The sequence below is a fragment of the Sus scrofa genome, chromosome 5, assembly GCF_054392235.1.
Source record: "Sus scrofa isolate SSC_HxYL_T2T_F1_AM1 chromosome 5, Sscrofa_HxYL_maternal_Yorkshire_Landrace_v2.0, whole genome shotgun sequence".
Lineage (NCBI taxonomy): Eukaryota > Metazoa > Chordata > Mammalia > Artiodactyla > Suidae > Sus > Sus scrofa.
In genome coordinates this window covers 66,707,296-66,722,191 of record NC_139387.1, presented here as the reverse complement: position 1 = coordinate 66,722,191, position 14,896 = coordinate 66,707,296, and the positions used below count along the sequence as shown (strand labels likewise).

General features: G+C 44.6%; 1 protein-coding gene and 1 long non-coding RNA gene across 13 annotated transcripts in view; one reads left to right on the top strand and one right to left on the bottom strand.

Moving 5' to 3' along the window:
• Positions 1-14,896, bottom strand: part of DUSP16 (dual specificity phosphatase 16) — a 209,326-nt gene that overhangs the window by 50,318 nt on the left and 144,112 nt on the right. For 3 of the 12 annotated variants that reach the window (XM_084956726.1, XM_084956724.1, XM_084956730.1), the window contains one exon: positions 14,242-14,408. The exons of the other annotated variants lie outside the window; for them this stretch is intronic. The gene's annotated coding sequence lies outside the window, so the exon portion shown is untranslated. The remainder of the gene's footprint in view (positions 1-14,241; positions 14,409-14,896) is intronic. 12 annotated transcript variants of the gene reach the window in all.
• Positions 1,566-10,777, top strand: LOC146403405 (uncharacterized). The gene is made up of 2 exons (XR_014803830.1): positions 1,566-1,615; positions 7,976-10,777. It is a non-coding gene; the product is annotated as an uncharacterized LOC146403405 (long non-coding RNA).

Here is a 14,896-nt window from a genome sequence, read left to right as displayed (position 1 = left end):
CACTCTTAATGGTTTCTTCTGATTTCTTCCAAAGATTTTTTGAAATGAGTATAGATTAAAACTTTATATATTCTTTTCCTTCTCTGTTCAGCTGGTTACACATACATGTACAGTTGCATATCCTGCTTCTTCTTTCACATAAAATACTCCAATTTGATTTTTTTTCCCCCACATTTAATCAGAATGTGATACAACCTATATATCCATGAGTCTTCCATGCATGCTCCTTTGGAAATCTAATACCTGTAGAAATACTTAACCTTAAAAGAAAACTCTCTACCCTTTCCTCTAGCATCATACCTACTCAATCAGCTGTTCACCTGAGGACCAAAAAGCTGAGAAGTAATTCATGACACTGGGCTCGAAGGGTCAGGAGCTGCTTTATGTCACCCTAGTTGGGGAGTATCTTCTGGCATGATCCTGACTTAAAAGAAATTTAAGATATGACATGCATATTTCTGGAAGTATGAAATCCTCTCTTCAAGGACACCTTGATGCAATTCAGACTATTTCCACCCAAAGAGAGGGAGGCACCGTGAGCTCCCTGCATAGTGGCCACGGGGCCACTGAACGTCAAGAGGCTACCGGTGCCGTGGCTAGACAACTCCTGCGAGAGGCTGAAGGGTTTCAGCCACGTCACTTTGCTGCCGCTCATCCCTGTGGACCCCGAGGAAGGTGTTCAAGGCCTCCCAGCTGGACCTGGGGATCCTGCTTAGGGCAGGGGGCCCTGGACCACACTGATGCCCAAGATATGGGACTGGGGCAGCAAAGAGACTCTCTTCTCAAGAGGAGATGATGGGGCGTCCCAGTCCACCGTTGAGGAAGGCCCCTCGGAAGACACCTGGATAACTTCTATGTAAATACAAGAAAGTTTTCTATTTCGGGGAAAAAAAAGTCAATAAACTAGTATTTATCATACTGAAGACTAGTAACCTTACACAGGGCCGCTAAACAAATATTTACAAAGTATCCCAGTTCCAGAAATGAAGAATTTAAAAGACTTTATGTACCAAGGGATGGAGAGAAGGCAGAGGCAACATCCTAACAAACCACAGAGATCAGGGGACAAAGTGGGCAGGTCTCCTAAAGAAGGCTCATGTGTGGCATAGTTTACACTGCAGGAATCAAATTACATTTCATAATGTATAACATTTAATACATAAATTGTGTAAGAAACGTCCCCCTTTATATATAATTTTTCAAGTTTTTCTGTGTAATTCATGTTTTAGATTCTGTTCGGTTACCTATGGAAAAGTATCTGTGACTTTATAATGGAATCAGCGGAGTTTTAGTCATTGAGATTCACTCTACACCCAACTTTGCGAGAATAGCAATGGAGGAAAGAATACCACTGGATCCGTTATGGCAGAGAACCCTAAGTCTGAGGCTATTTTGATGATGAACCTAATTAAAAGAATGATGTAAAGTCTGACTATATAAAAACCAGTATTTGCTGTTAGTTAGCTGAGAGGAAAGCATTTTGTTTTGATTGCAGCCTTTACTTGTAAACTTTAAAGCTAGGGCTCAACCAGAAAATCTTTTAAAGATTAAGGTTTGGGTTGGGGTTTTTTTTTAGGGGGGGTTCTTTTTAGGGCTGCACCTTCAGCATATGGAGGTTCCCAGGCTACGGACTGAATCGGAGCTACAGCTGCTGGCCTAGGCCACAGCCACAGCAATGCCAGACCCAAGCCATTTCTACAACCTACACCACAGCTCACGGCAATGCTGGATCCTTAACCCAGTGAGCGATGGCAGGAATCAAACCCGAATCCTCACGGATACTAGTCAGGTTTGTTACAGCTGAGCCACAATGGGAACTCCTTAAGGTTGTTTTTAAATGATCTCTCCTCTCTTCTCTTCTCAGATGAGGCATTGCTTTTTTTTTTTCAACTTTCCAGACACAATCCTGGCTTCTAGGATCATACTGCACTGGGTCTATCCCACCAGGAAAGCGGTGAGGCCATGCACTGCTGCCCTATAGCCCCCATCAGGGCCCACGGGTGGGTGAGAGACAGGCTCAGTGAATTCTCTGCTGGTCTGAAGAGGGGGACCCAGGAGAAGGCAGGGGCTGCACCCAGAGAGACACATTTCCATTTTACTTTTTTTGGTTGTACCTGTGGCATGTGGACGCTCCCAGGCCAGGGATCAAACCTGCACCAGAGCAGCAACCTGAGCCAATGCAGTGACAACACCAGATCCTTTACCCACTGTGCCGCAAAAGAACTCCACACACTTGCATCTTAGATGCTTTCTTTCACATGGGCATTCTCAGGAGGGGGGAAAGGAGCCCACGGCTGTGCCTGCTCGGTTCAAAAAGGAGAGGGACTGAACCTTGTTTGGTCAGGCTTGAGCTCGAGTTCAGATTCTCAGAGAATTTATAGAAAGGACATAATCAGGTGAGAAGTTTACTATTATTAAACTACGAGCTGGTCTTAAATTTTTTTTTCCTCCCATAACAGAGGCGACAAGACACAGCCAACAGCCTTTCCGCAGAGCCTTACACACATTCAGTGAGAGAACAAATCAAAAGGGGGGATTAAAAGGGGGGATTGCAGGCCACGCCGTCTGGAAGCAAGAGCATCCTGGACTTTGGCCATCTTCATTCTACTTGGATTAAAGCAACTCTGCCTCACAGGCTGCAGGTTGATCCAGATAGAAATTCTGAGGTCCGATATTTTGTAAAACATATTCAATAGAGAAACAAAAAACTCAAAAACTACCCTCCCCAAGGCCAAGACGACAATACGAGATGACTGTGTTTTTCAGTCACCTACTCACGCCCTGACCACATTTTCTCATCCCAAAGCTGAGGACGCAACCTGACCAGTGGTGGTGGTGGCAGTAACGGCACCGAGGCTGCTCAAATCAGGGTCTAGACAGAACCAGGCACGGGGACAAGACTTGTCAGCAGCATAAAGTCCAACCACCCTTCAGGAACTCACAGCACTGCTGAAGGAACCTGCTCTTAGCAGAGGCTCAGGGTGGTTGCATGCATCTCAAAGATCCACAAGGCCGGCAGAGGAGCCATCTTCCGAAGACTAAACATAAGGCCTTTGCTTCACACAGGCCTGCCCAGGTGGAATCCAGATCAGCCAGAAGCCTCCCCCGTGCCTCTGCTAAGGAAGAGCAGTGCGCTCTCGGTACTGGCTCCGTGGAAGCCTCCTGTGTACCGTCACCTGTTTCGCCAGCTTTCCCCTCCCTGACCCACCCTGACTCTCCCGCCTCTGCCAACTCCCTGCCCTCCTCTTCCCTTCTGCCTCACCAGGTAACCCTCCCACACACACTCCTGCCCCAGGGCTCCCAAACGCCCTCTGCATTGAAGGCCTCCTCCTGGCACTCTGCCTGAAAACAAAGGACTCGACCTCCTCGGGAAGGTGGCCTTGAGGGACTGGGTCCCGGGGATGGAGGGGCTGGGCGAGACAAAGTGTGGCCAGAGGCGGAGGAGAAAGCATTTTGGAAGGATACCTGCAACAAAGAGGGGCTAGAGGCAGCTGCGGGGAGGTTCAGAACAGAGGTTTGATGGGGACTGTCTGGTACACCCTGGTTTTCCTAAGCATCTGTCAAGGCCTACGCAACCCGCTCAGTCAACTAACAAACAGTCATCGGGCAGCTGAGAAGGGCCAAGCACTGCTGTGGACATGCGGCAAAAATGAAGGATGCAAAAGCTCTTGTCCTCCTGGAGTTTCTATGATGAGAGACGCATGAGAAGCAGCAAGAACAGAAACAAAGCATGTTGTATGAGAAGTGGTGATCTGTGCTTTGGAGACAAAAATTAAGCAGGGAAGGAAGGCGGAGAGTGGAAGTGGGGGTTATTAAAGTTTTAGACAGAGTGTCAGAGGAGGTCTTGTTCTGATGGTTAAGGAAAGACCACGAAGGAGGTGAGCAATGGTGCGGGGATGCCCGGGGGACTGGAGTTCTCTATGTCAAGGGCTTGGGGCCAATTAATATACTGACCAAGGTGATGCCCAACTGGGCAGATGTCAGGAAAAGATGTGGCAAGTGTTCAGACTTCCTTCAGAACTGTGGTAATATCTAGTGGAAATGCAGCTTTTTAGTACTTGAACTTTCAACTGAAGTGTTTCTACAATTACATATATTTTAATATATACACCCGAGAATGTTTAGTATAGTTTCTTCCTCAAAACTTACAAAGGAAGGAGCTGTGGTTCCTAGATTACGCATTACTTGACAAAGGAATGAAAAGAAATACTGCAATAAGAAAGAGTACTGTTAATGCTAATTTAATACAATTCTTCCAACTCTACAATGTGTCGTACCTCCTAAGAGAAGCTTGGCTTTAGGGTATAGAACACAGTCAAACATCAAAGACATGTTAAACGAGACGTATGCTTGAATAGATCTAAACAATCAGGAAGTCATGCAAAGGAGCTTTACGTTAAAATAAAGAAAAATACGTTCAAGACATGCTCCTTGTCAGAAGGTGTATCAAATACTTACCACGAGGCCTTTGGAAGGTAGTTAACTGTATTCAAAGGGGTGGTAATACGCATACAAATTTATAATCCATATCCATGCACCACATTTGGCCCACCCTTCCCCCAAACAGCAAAACTGCACTACATAAATTCCTTTTATGAAAGCTGTACTTTCCAGACGAAGAGCTAAATTACTAAAGATATTATGACCACAATAAACATGACCGACAACCAGAAGATGAGCTTGATCTATAAAGCGAGTCAAATCAAAACAGAGACAGTAGGTAAAGCAGAACCTCCAATACCCACATACATTCAAACACATGAACATATATATTCAAAACTGTCATCATGGTTTTGCTGGGCTAAGTAAAGGTAACATTTATCATATCCTTCCTTTCCCATAACCTTGGAAACTGCAGGGAGAAAAAGGAGGAAAGGGACAGGACATTCACAGAGAGCCATGACTGGTGGCTCTCACGTCCCAGCACTGTTGAGGAAAGTGTGGGTTTCTGAGGCAAGAAGAGGAACAAATTCAATCAGGGAAACTGATGTTTACCTTCAAGGTAAAAGCTGAATTTCTACCTCAAAAAAGGACTTACAAAGGATTATTTTAATAACAACGTTTGGGGGAGGTGGTGAAAAAAATTTTAAATAACACACTTGTGACTACAAACATGGACTTTTTTTAAAAAAAGAGGTCAGCTGGGGTGTAACTCTTTTTAATATAGGCTTTTTCTGTATACAAAGTATTTACAGCTAGCTTTTAAAAAAAAAAAAATCATCTATTCCCTAACACTCTTAAAGTGTATTTCAATTTATAGTTTCCAAGATAAACCTACCTAAGCATCGCAAACGAAACACAGTGTGACTTTTTACTCCTCTCCCTGGAAAAGCACAAATTCTGTTAACAGCGTCTCTAAGTGGCCCCGTCACTATCCTCAGCTCCTAAATAGACAATGTGCAGGCACTACAGGACTTGAACAGATTCCAGGCGTGGCCTTCAAGCCTGGACCACACCTGCTTCCAAGGCCCTGATGCTAAAAATAGCCAGGGGGCCTCAAAAAAAAAAAAAAAAAAAGGGACACCAGCCAGGCCCAGGGGTGGCTGTTGGCCCCCCGCTCAGCGCCACTGACAGTAAAAGCAGGAACTACAGAGCTCTGCAATCACAAAACCCTCCAGCACAGGCTCTTGGCTGTCCCTCTGTGCCACCCACCTCCATCCAAGGCCTCCTCGTTTCTTTTCCCCTTGATGCCAAAACTAGCCCTAGGAACTTGGAAGTTTTAGTGCGGTTTTATGGTGTATTTTTTGTTGTTTTTTGCCTTTTCTTGGGCCGCTCCCGCGGCATATGGAGGTTCCCAAGCTAGGGGTCTAATCGGAGCTATAGCCACCAGCCTACGCCAGAGCCACAGCAACGCGGGATCCGAGCCGTGTCTGCAACCTACACCACAGCTCATGGCAATGCCAGACCCTTAACCCACTAAGTGAGGCCAGGGATCGAACCCGCAACCTCATGGTTCCTAGTCGGATTCATTAACCACTGAGCCACGATGGGAACTCCTATGGTGTATTTCTTTCTAAAAAAGAAAAGAAACTGTGGACCAGGATGCAGGAGCGCTTGTTCCTGATTTCAACTCCTCTAGGATGATGCTAAAATGTGACATCCTCCAGCCTGCTGTTTCCTCACCTGTCATCACATGACACCTACGGATTCTCTAAGAATACATCAGTGTATCTCAGGTGCACTAACACGGACAGAGTAACAGGGCTGATCTGACCTTGTTAAGGAGCTGGGAGTTCACAACACACACTTTCAGGTGGGTAACCCCTGGACAATGGCTCCACAAACAGCACAGGAAGCAGAGAATTTCCTTTGTGGTGGGGGGTTTCCAAGGTCTGCTCTGAGACAATGGCTCCCAATTCTCTGCCAGCCCAAGTTTGCAGGATTCCCCCTGGGGTTGTTAGGCTACCAGGTAAGAATGAAAAAAGGGAGGCCAGAGGAGGGGCAGAGGAGGCTGTGGCAGCAGCATCGCTGGTCGCTGTCCCCTCCAGGCTCCCGGGCTGGGCTAATTTAAGTCACTGCATCTGTCTTCATGCTCCCCCTCCTGAGGCCCAGGAGTCACTGGCGAGGCCGCACTTCAGGGCAAAGGGGGTGACAGGGCTGGGGCCTGGGCTGGGAGTCAGACCACCTGCTGCCCCCATCCTGCAGTGGCTTTTCCACTTTGTCCTTTCTACCAGCTACCTTTTTGCTACAACGTGGCTCTCTCACACATCACCTAAGGGCGCCTTCCGTAACCTTGTTTGTTCTTAGAGGCTTTGATGCATCCCTCTCCCCCTCTCATCACAGTCACCTTAATTTCTCCCCTCATAATTAAAACCAAGCCTCATTCTTTCCCAGATTAACCCCTTACCATTAATCCATTTTCTTTTGCTGGGGGGGAAGGAGAGGGGCTGCCAAGGCCCTGTATGTGTTGCTGTAATAATGAGTAATCATAACTGCTCCAGATGGCTCTGAGACAGTCATCCACCGACTCTGGTGTTTTGTCCACCTTTAAAATCAGTGTGTTAGGAGTTCCCGTCGTGGCGCAGTGGTTGACAAATCCGACTAGGAACCATGAGGTTGCGGGTTCAGTCCCTGGCCTTGCTCAGTGGGTTGAGGATCTGGCGTTGCTGTGAGCTGTGGTGTAGGTTGCAGACACGGGTCGGATCCCGCGTTGTTGTGGCTCTGGCGTAGGCCCGTGGCTACAGCTCCGATTAGACCCCTAGCCTGGGAACCTCCATATGCCACGGGAGTGGCCCTAGAAATAGCAAAAAGACAAAAAAATAAATAAATAAAAAATAAATAAATAAAATCAGTGTGACATTTCATACGTGGTTATATTGAGTAGAGGTGGTGACTATGGAATCTGACATTTTCATTAGCCCTCAATTGCCCTGATGATCTAGATACTGAAAGTTAAATCCCTATCTAAACCTCAGAGGAAGACGATACAAATTCTTAATGTTTTCCCACTAGATTATTCAGCAACTAACAAGATCTGACTTATTCTGTAATGGAACACTCGGATCAGAAGCAGGAAGCAAACGCTGTCCGTGTTGCCAGAGTCGTCTTCGTCCAGAGTCTGGGGGACCTGTGTCAGCAGTCTTCCCACCTGCCCTGCCTGCTTCCTCCTCCACCAGCCTCCGGTGAGCACAACTCCATTGAGAAGATGTTCAAGGAGAAAAGAAAAGGCAGAGAGAAACACCAAACAAGTACAGGCCCCTTATCTCGGCTCACAGTAACTCCACTGGCTAATGTTTTAAAAGGGATTTTAGGAGTTCCCGTCGTGGCGCAGTGGTTAACAAATCCAACTAGGAACCATGAGGTTGCAGGTTTGATCCCTGCCCTTGCTCAGCGGGTTAAGGATCCGGCGTTGCCGTGAGCTGTGGTGTAGGTTGCAGACGCGGCTCGGATCCTGTGTTGCTGTGGCTCTGGTGTAGGCCAGTGGCTACAGCTCCGATTAGACCCCTAGCCTGGGAACCTCCATATGCCATGGGAGCATCTCAAGAAAAGGCAAAAAGACCAAAAATAAATAAATAAATACATACATACATACATAAAAGGGATTTCACACAGATTTGAATAGCAAAATAAAGAGTAATGGATTATTATAGTAGGACCTCATTGCTTATAAGTAAAAGTGAAAAAGAAAAAAGAAAGAGTACTGGAGTATAACCCACAGAGCAAATATCCATGAGTTCCAAAAAGAAAAAATTTCCCGCAGAACACTTGCTCTATGATGGAATTCTGAGAGGACGATGTTTCTGCTACTTTTTCTTTCTTTTTTAAGAGGTTCTTCCATCTTCGGACAGTACCACACTTAACTCCCTCTATAAATTCCACTGTGATGTCAGTGGGGTTCGGCCACGCTACATACAGCAGGGAGCACCTTCCTATCAAAGTCTCAGTTTCCCACACTGAAAAATACCAATGTCTGTAATGGTTTTAGTTCAGCCAACTTCGATTGGGGGAAAAACAGAAGAGATGGCAGGTCCCTGACATTAATGAGTTGAGTCAACAGTTGAAAAATGGCATTTGGACAGACACATAAAGATAATGTGCTGGCAGGTGTAGAGCAAGTCAAAGGGGAAGGCTGCCTAGGGGGCTGAAGGGACACGAACCGCCAGAGAGAAGAGGGCAGAAAATTCCAGGTGAAGGAAATGCAAGAGTGAAGGCAGAGGGGCAGGCTGCGTGCAGACTTCCCGACCAGAGCACAGACAGTATCAGTGAGGAACGAACAAGCTGGTGAAGTAGGAGGGGCCCCTGTGACACGCCTGGATGTCCACAGCCACCTAAGCCCCTGCAAGCTTGAGGGACAGAACAGGAGAACACTGCAAAAGAATGTCTGCCTGGGAGCTTTCTATATAGATTGACATGATGAGAAGATGGGAATGAGGAGACTAAGCAGTTATAGCCCTTACAGTTCTAGTCATCTCAGGATGGGCTCTGCCTAGGATGGTGACTGTAAGATCAGCGAAGAAAGATGAGAGATGGGATGGTCAAAATCCAGGGCAGTGTGCCAGGTACAGAACACACCTTTATTAAATAACAGACTTCCTGACTCCAAGTGCTCTTGAAAAGGGCTGTTTTAATCATTCCACCCATAAGGGCATCATCTGAAAATATCTCCTTACCCATTCTGTCCCTGGTTCAGATGAACCAATATCAAGCAAAATGAGTAATATGTACAAGTTCAAGTTTTATTAGTCAGGGCCTTTTGATAAACCAAAAGAATGAGGCACAGTAAAAGGTCAAAATAAAGCAGAATGTAAACAGAGGTGAAAGTCTGATGTTGGCATTATGGGTGACTTTCTTCTACATATTTTTCACTTATATACCAAATTTCCATTGTGTGCGTGTATAAAACTTTTGCAACAGAAAACTACAACTAAATTATACATATATATATATATACACACACACATATATATATACATAGTTTTAATCAGTCATAACTCATGTCATGCCCGTGATCTTCAGAGAAAGAAAGATTTGGGAGTCGAAGCACTGGAGCCTGTTCTCTGTATTAGCTAAGTAAAAATTATTTTATAGGAATCATTAACCAAAATAAGTTTTAATATGGAATCATGGGATTTATCCAACAGGGACTTAGTAGTCTGAAAAAATTAAATATTTTTAAAATGTAATTACCTATCCCTATGACAACCACGCTCCAAGGCCACATGGCATTCAAAAGCATTCCACACAAAGCAATATAAGAATATATGGTTTAGTACAGGGCAATGTTCCTTTCCAAACACAACCTTCAGTATCGAGGACCACATATTCAAAATTAAAATTACTAGCAAATCATACCAGATATAGTAAGCTTCCCACAAGTGAATTTAGTATAAAGCAGATCACATGACTGTCTATTAAGAAACTCAATGACGTAAAGCTCAAAATAGCCAATTTCACCATTTCACCTAAAACACAGTCCATGGCATAAATCCTAAGAATGATGTTCATAGAGCTCTACTGTTTTGTCCCACTGCCCAGATTCCCAATTAGGTTTAAAAGAAACCTATCACCATTTGCTATCAACACGTAAGCATCAGAGAACACTAACTACAATGCAGGCAATGTTCAGTTTTTTTCTCCTGAAAATAGTATCTGTTCTTCTGAATTCTAGGATTGTGGATCTTAGCTGATCTATAAAACTACAGGAAGAAAAAAGTAAATGTGTTAGTGGAACAGACACATGTTCATTTATTGAGCACCTACTATATTCAGTTTCCTAGAGAGCAACTTCCCACTTCTGTCTAGTCACAAGAATTACTTAAGAATTTGACGTCTAAAATATGATTAAAATAGGAGTTCCCCAGTGACCTAATGTGTTAAGGATCTGGTTGTTGTCACTGCTGTGGCTCCGGTCACTGCTGCGTCATGGGTTCGATCCCTAGCCCAGGAATTTCTGCACCGAAAAATAAAAAAGATAATCACCCAGGCTCCAACCCTAAAGATTGGTGTCTGGAGTGGAGACTGTGAATTGCATTTTTGACAAATGTTCCAGAAGGTTCTTTTTTTTTTTTTGGCCATGTCTATAGCATGTGGAAGTTCCTAGGCCAGGGATCAAACCTGTGCCATAGAAGCAACCCAAGCTGCTACAGTGTCAACTCTGGATCTCGACCCACTGTGCCACAACGGAACGTTTTTCTTTATCCTTTTAAAGTACATTTTTAAATTTGAAAAACACTGTCTTAAAGACATGTTTGGGGAGTTCCCAGAACCTAACCCAGTCTGGCACAGTGGGTTAAAGAATCCACTGTTGCTGCAGCTGTGGTGTAGATCACAGCTGTGGCTCGGATTGAATCCCCGGCCTGGGAACTTCCATATGCCCCAGGTGCAGCCATTAAAAAAAAAAAAATCACTAAAGACACGTTTAATTCTCTCCGTGTTCATGTTTAATGTTTTCAAGACTGATTTTTCTGCCTCTCTCACCTGCAGGATATAAAGGTGTGAAAGCTGTGTCTGAACTGAACAAAACAGCAGCAGGAATTGCCAATAATAGAGGGATGGGCAGTCAGCCAGAGACCATTCAACTCTCACAGCTGAAGCAGGACCTCCATTTAGTCCAGCGCATGCCTTCTGGTAGGTTAATAATATCCCTTTTACAAAATGTGAAGTATTTGCCCAAAGCACACAATTCATCAGCGGTAGAACAGAAACTAGAGCGTCTCTAGAACAGTGCTTTCCCAACCCTTCAGCGCTTACCAAACATTCCGCCAATTTTAATAGGTTTCTGAAAGGCCCAGAAAGCCACGGATTTCAAAAGATGAAAAATAACGCAACCCTTTTAAACACCTGATGTGTGTCTGTGAAGAGAAGTGGCCTCACCAAAGGCCAGCCCTCCATGCAGAGACACATAAATAGCCATGTACAAAGTCAAGAACAAAATGATGAGGCAACCAGCCCTCCCAGAACTCCCATGAAGAATGAGGAAGCCGGGAAGCAGAAGTCTGTCTTGAGAACACAGCAAGTGTGTGGAAGAACTCGACTCTCTACATTGGAACATCTGCTAAAAAGCTAACAGCTTAATACAGGATTCATGGCGAAGTATGTTGGCTAATCCAGCAGTCCTACACCTTGGTTGCATATTAGAACCACCTGGGGAATAGCCTGATCCACCTTAAATGTCCTGATGTTTCTCAGACTAGTAAGTCAGAATCTCTGGGGAGCGGGACTCAGGCAACAGTATTATTTACACCAACAGGTAAAGGTGGACTTTACCTCTTTCCAAGTGTCACACAAGACAGGCCACTTGGAAGACAAGAGTTTAAAAGGGAGCAAAGGAGGAATCCGGGGACGCACACGGTACCCGCGACCCACCTCTTGAGGTATGTGCTTTACAACGTCTGCTGGAAGCCTGGGCTTCCGGATAGTTTATCAAGTAATAGATCAAGTTCTCAATGTCAGTTTCTCTAGTCCCAATAATAACAAGGGAACACAATTCACTCAGGACACCCAACAAAAGGCCATAAGAATATGCTGGGGCCCAGAGCCCCACCATGGCTTAAACAGTTTATGGTTGAAGCAACCCAGTTTTCCATCTTTTTTTCACTGTGTTTTAGATGTTGATGTATCAAGAAAAGGTTTTTAAAGGCTGGGAGGAGACAGGATAGATCTCAGTGTTCACCTGTCTCCAAATGCCAGTTAAACATCTCTACCCAGAATTTCCCATCACTAAGGGCACATCACCACTACCAGGGCATAGAGGCTTTTCCATTCCTCCCACTAAGCTCATCCTGTAAAGCGTCACTTAAACTGATCATGGAAACCAAGATTTGGGCCTCCAGCCAAACAATCTATATATATTACGTTAAATAAACAACATCCCCACCATTCTCAAGGTTGTGCCAGCAGTTTCTTTAAAAAAGGGGGGGGGTTATTCAACCAAAGTCAGGAGTTTTATTCATAACACACATTATTAACATACAATAGGAATTCCCTGGTGGCCTAGTGATTAAGGACTTGGCACTGTCACTGCTGTGGCTCAGGTTGAGTCCCTGGCCCAGGAACTTCTGCAGGCCTTGGGTGTGGCCAAAAATAAAGAAATGAATAAACAATAACATACAATAGAAGACAATAGGCTGCAAAGTGCTCACAGCCATCTCCACTGAACAGTGGGTCTTCCCTGTGGCTCACTCACTGAACAACTACTTTTGAATATCCAGTCTGTGCCGGCCTCTTTGCTCAGGTACCTCAAGAGAACCCAATATAAGACAATACCATAGAAATAAAATTTGTCCACAGGCTCAGCGGGATGGGAGTGCTCCAAGAGGAGGTTTTCCAGTGGCACTGTCTGCAGGTCAGCGAGGAGGAGGAGATGAATATCACCAGCATGTATTTACTCTGGATGTTCTCCTACCCCCGCTCCGAGGATGCTGCACCAGCCACAAACCAACCTCTGGCCGAGGGAAGTTTGGAGGGAGTGAGAACGTCACTAGCCAGCAAACCGTTCTATGAATTCTAGATGCAACTTCTTTTCAGCTGGTCCCCGAAGGCTGCCTGCTTCCTGCCAGGAAACACTCAAACACAGATTCATCTTCAGGAGGCAGACAGGTTGCTGGTTCTCACTGTGGCACTGACTCAGCAGAGGGAAAAGGGGAGGGAAAGGCATTTCCTTCCCAGGTATACATGGTCCCCTCCCCAACACAAAAGCAGCACTAAGAAGAGAAGAATGAAAGGGAGGTACTGCCTTTGCAACTCTGACCATCATCTGATGAGATAACACTGACATTACTTTTGCCCAACAGCATCTCCTGCAAAGTACAAGCAGGAAGAATAAAAGACCTCTTATTAAAATTAGTCCATTTTATTGGACGGCCTGTTCTATTGATAGGTTCCTCAAGAGCTGGGCCATCTAAAGAGCTGTAGACAGGAGAAGTTAGCTGTCTAGACCCATGGTCCCCAGGCTTTTTAGTTTACAGACCACTTCAATATAGCAAAACTGCCTGGTCCATGTCTCCCTAACAACTGTTTCTCCGACTACAGTCATTCCTTGGTAACCATGGGGATTGGTTCCAGGAGGCCCCGTGGATACCAAAATCCTAGAATGCTCAAGTCCCTGAAATAAAATGACATGGTACAATGAATACAATCAGCCATCCATAACCACGGCCTCTGCATGTGCACATACTCATGGTCCATTAAAACACTAGAGGAAACGATGGCCAAGAAAGTTCTGCAGAGTGTTATAGTGAGACAGGAAGCCTAGAACAGAATTTATATATGAGACTACTGAAAACATGCATACCCAAAAACTTGTATAAGAATGTTTGTAGCAGCATTATTTATAATGGCCCCAACATGCATCAACTGATGGAGGAACATGCAAAATGTGGTTATATATCCATACAGTGGAATGTTACTCAGCCATTAAAAGGAATGAATTTGATACCTGCTACAACCTGGATAAACCCTGAAAACATTAAGCTAAGTTAAAGAAGCCAGACATAAGGAGGGAGGGAAGGGTGACGGGGAGGGACTGGTAATGTGCAAGGTGTTTGTCTGGGGGTGGGGGGTAGTGGTAAAAATGTCTGCGTTAGAGAGAGGTGATGGTTTGCACAGTTGTGCTGACATACTGAAACTGTGGATTTGTACACTTTAAAAGGATAAATTTTACAGTTGTGAGTTATATCGCAATTTCCTTAAAAGATAAATTTTATGGTATGTCAACTATATCCCAATAAAGTTATTAAAAAAAAAAAAAAGACAAAGGCCAAGGAAGAATGCCAAATAAAAGGAAACTAAAAGGATACCTACATGGCAGGTAAATGCAGTATCCAACCCTACTGGGTCCCATACAAGAAGAAAAAATGCTGCGAGGAATCTTGTTGGATGACTTTACAAGATGGAAATACAAATGGTGGACTGAACAGAGGTATTAAATCCATGCTAGGTTTACTAGGGAAAAATCACATCACGTTTATCTGTGAAGGGAGAACAAGGGATACAAACATCTCATGTAACTTTGTATCAAAAAAACAACCCAATCAAAAAATTGTCAGAAGAACAGCAAAAAACCCAACAACCAACTGAAAAATGGGCAAAAGACTTGAATAGACATTCTCCAAAGAAGACATACAGATGTCCAACAAGCATATGAAAAAATGCTCAACATCACTGATTATTAGGGAAATGCAAATCAAAACTACCATGAGGTACCACCTCACGCCAGTCAGAATGGCCATCGTTAATAAGCCCACAAATAACAAGTGCTGGAGAGGGTGTGGAAAAAAGGGAACCCTGCTGCACTGTTGGTGGGAATGTAAATTGGTACAACCACTACGGAAAACAGTATGGAGGAACCTTAGAAAACTAAATACAGAACCACCATATGACCCAGCAATCCCACTCTTGGAAATACATCCGGACAAAACTTTCCTTGAAAAAGATATATACACTATGAGGTAGCACC